General features: G+C 37.4%; 1 long non-coding RNA gene across 1 annotated transcript; it reads left to right on the forward strand.

Moving 5' to 3' along the window:
* Positions 1–307: 307 nt before the first annotated feature.
* LOC140960266 (uncharacterized) lies at positions 308–2,223 on the forward strand. Its single transcript, XR_012172134.1, has 2 exons — positions 308–1,892; positions 2,000–2,223. It is a non-coding gene; the product is annotated as an uncharacterized lncRNA (long non-coding RNA).
* Positions 2,224–3,813: the final 1,590 nt, after the last annotated feature.

Genomic DNA, 3,813 nt, shown 5'->3' on the forward strand with positions numbered 1-3,813 from the left:
TTTTTTCAAAAATGAGATTTTTGGGGTATTTTAACCGCATGATTTTATTTTAACCGGTACACAAATTTTAACGAATCGGAGAACTTTTTGAGGGTTCGGCTAATATTTTCAAAAACTTTCAAACACGAAATATTTTTTGATAGTGTGTTTGAATTTAATGGGCCTACTTTTAAGCTTATTGGGCTTAGTACTCTATTTAAACTTTAAATTATTAAATTAGGGCCTATTAATTGAATTATTAACCATTTAAATATTGTACTTGTGGTTACCCTACATCTATTAACTTACATCAGCCGACACACCATCTTCCCTTCAACATTTTAAGTGGGTTTCAGCATCTCCATGGATGCAACTCTCGGTTTTCTCACCAACAGTTTCAAGAAGATCTTGGCCATAGCTTTTTCTTCAAGGAAAACAATCTCCGGCGCTCCTCTCTTCATCTTCCTCACGTTTTAAGATTTACCAGGCACGTTTTGCACCATTTTTTCTGCATCATACCCGTGTTATTTACTGATGTTGTTGTTCATGCATAAAATGTTTCGATCTAAGCATTTCCATGTAAGATCTTTTCGGTTTTTATGTGTGACTCGTTACTATGAGTGTGACTCACGTTTTTCTTATATGTGGTGCAAGGGGTTGCTATATAAGGTTGTCAATGGTCTGTACAGTCCACGGTTGTAGAGGTTTAGGTGCTGGTGTGCACAGTTTTTTCAGGTTTTGATGATGAAGTGTGAGGGCCGATCGGGTGTGAAGGGTGAGGAGCTTCGTTCCATGGTTTCCTGCTACACCAGCTGTGCGAGAGCCTTCTCCAGACCTGGACCAGACCCTGGTGGGTCTGAGTTGGGGTATGGAACGGCTCAAACCATGCTGGAGTGATGGGTAATCGATCGGGCCAGTAGTGATGCGTTGGTCTCGGTAGAAGGCTTGTTCTTGATTATCGGTTCCTAGCTGCTAGGAGCGTGCATGGGGCGGTTGGCTTGGTTCGGATAGGTTCCTTAAGGTCTGTTCTAGGTCCATGATAGGCTGATTCAGGGCTGGTGCAGTTGGGGTAGGCTAGAGACGTGATTTTTTTGGGAAGATAAAGAAATAGAGTGCAAACGAGAAGGGGCAGAACATTTTGTTATGTTCTGAAATTTTCAGCCGTGGGTTTAGGACCTAATGACATTGTTTTAGGAGCATTAAAGTGTTTTTAGGTGTGATAAAAAGTTGGGAGAAATTTGGTTGAGTTTCGGTTCGATTTGGATTAAAATCGGGCCTCGGTTTTAAAACACTTCGGTTAAGTTATGAAATGGGCCCGAGTTTACGTCTAAGAATGCTTATAAAAATGTTTTGGGACATTTTAAGGAGTTTGGTAAGTTTTGGGTTAATTTTAGAGGTCCAGAGGTGAAACGATAATTTTTGGGTTTCCAGGGTGAGATTTTGGTCCTGGCAGCGCCATGAGCACAAATTTATGATATTTTAAATGTTTATGCATCATGATCACGATTTTAAGATTTTATGAAGATATACGTCGCATGCTTGGATTTAAGAAAAATTGCATTTATTCATGATTTTTATAAGTGATGAAAATGGAAAGGTTTTGAATGATGGGAATTAGTTGTGGCTATCGAAGTATATGTAAATGTTTAAGATGTATATGTAAATGCTGATGATAATGCCTAGGCACAGTGGATGGGTGATCCTGTCACTGATGTCCGACAGCCGCCGGGTACCGCGGTTCTATGTATGATGGATCCATCGTAAATGATGATGTACGATAGTCACCTCTAATGAACTGAATTCACTAAAGGAATGATGAACGATGAATGATAAATGATGAACGATGAATGATGATTAACGATGAGCTGTTTTGACACGACACGTTTGCATTACGCTTTTAAAGCTCATGAAAGGTATGTTGAATATGTTATTTTTCACTGCTGTGTGCTATGTATATGTACTTGTTATTTAAGGTACAGGCGTGTTGAGTCTTTAGACTCACTAGGCGTGTGTGATGCAGGGGAGCTTAATGATGAGGAGATTGGAGGTGCCGAACTCTGAGTAGGCAGCCCTGGTGGGGCGACACGACCCGAGGGCCTATGATTTTTCCGCACTATTATGATTTCTTGTTTTGAGAGGACACAAGTGTTTTATACGCTGGTCTATTTTACTGTTGGATGTAGGTTTTTTCTCATATTTTTACTTCGCTGCATTTTATTGGTAATTGCTTATGAAATTTTTAAATGATGATTTTAAGTAGGAGAGCATGGATGCGATTCATTTAAACGTTTATTTTTTTAAAAAAAATATTTCCGCATTTTTAAAACGGTAGACGTTTCATTATTTTTACTAGCAATAAATTTACTTTAAAGGTTGATAAAACAAGTAAAAGATTTTGAAAAATAGAATAAAATATAAACTCGAGAAGGCTAGATTATTAAGATGACAAGCTTTATGATATGAATCTGGCCGGACATGACATGAAAATGATTGGAAGGAGGTTTAAGGAAGTGTTACATGGACTCATGAGCAATCGAGAAGCGCTTGCAAGCAAGGTTCCAAGCCTCGAAGGGTTCGTGATGCATGGAAATGAGCTTGGGGGCCATAATATCGTTGTGCAAGTGTTAAAACCAAGAGAAAGACAAAAGCCTCCACCACTACAAGAAAAATCGTATTTAACAACACATCAAGGACAACGGTTTTAACAAAAACCGTTGTCTTTTTACTTTTAACAACGGTTTTAACAAAAACCGTTGTCGTAGCCTAAAACTCTGCTCAAAGACAACAGTTTCTTTAAAACCGTTGTCTTTGATATATCTACGACAACGGTTTTTAAAAACCGTTGTCTTTGAGCGTTTTTTTTTGGGCTACGACAACGGTTTTTAAACTGTTGTCTATTAGCGTTTTTCTTCAAGCTACGACAACGGTTTGTAAAAAACCGTTGTCTTTCAACTGGTTTTTCTACATATTTTGTTGTCAATATTAGATTTTGCGACAGTTTAAGTAAAATCTGTCGCTAAAATTAGCGACGGTTATACTATACCGTCGCTAATTTAAATATTGCGACGGTTTAAGTATATCCGTCGCTCAAATTAGCGACGGTTTTAAGTAAAACTGTCGCCGATGTAGATATAGCGACGAATTTACGAGAACAATCGCTAAATTTAGCGACGGTTTTTGTATAACCGTCGCTAAATTTAGCGACCGTTCCGGTAAACCGTCGCCGATCTATAATTAGCGACAGTTTATATTTAATCGTTGCTATATTTAGCGACGGTTTATTGTAACCGTTGCTAAATAAAGCGACAGTTCTTGTAAAAGCGTCGCTCATTTTAAATCGGCGACAGTTAAAAAAAAACCATCGCTAATTGCGACGGTTCAAGACAAAACCGTCGCAAACTGTCTATAAATACCCCCACCCTCAGTCCATTTTCTACCATACCATTTCACAACACTTCAAATTTTTCTCCCTTACACAATTTTAATTTCGTTTTTATCTTTAAAGTTTAATAAATTTTTAAAATCAAGAATATAGTATTTTCGACAGTAAATCAAGAATATAATTAGCATTGTTAGTTTTTTTGTATATTTATTAAAATATTAAAAGTGAAAATTTTTTTATTTTACTGAAAAAAATAGTGACAAAAGCATAAAAAACCGTCGCTAATATTAGCGACGAAATTTAAAAAATACCGTCGCTAAATTTAGCGACGGTGTATAAAACCGTCGCTCTTTAGCGACCTTTTTAATTACGACCGTCGCTAATTTTAGCGACGGTTAACGATGATTTCCGTCGCAAATTGTCGCAAATTAATTTGCGCCGGTTGTTTAAAA

Source organism: Primulina huaijiensis, chromosome 15, assembly GCF_012295235.1.
Source record: "Primulina huaijiensis isolate GDHJ02 chromosome 15, ASM1229523v2, whole genome shotgun sequence".
Classification (NCBI taxonomy): Eukaryota; Viridiplantae; Streptophyta; class Magnoliopsida; order Lamiales; family Gesneriaceae; genus Primulina; species Primulina huaijiensis.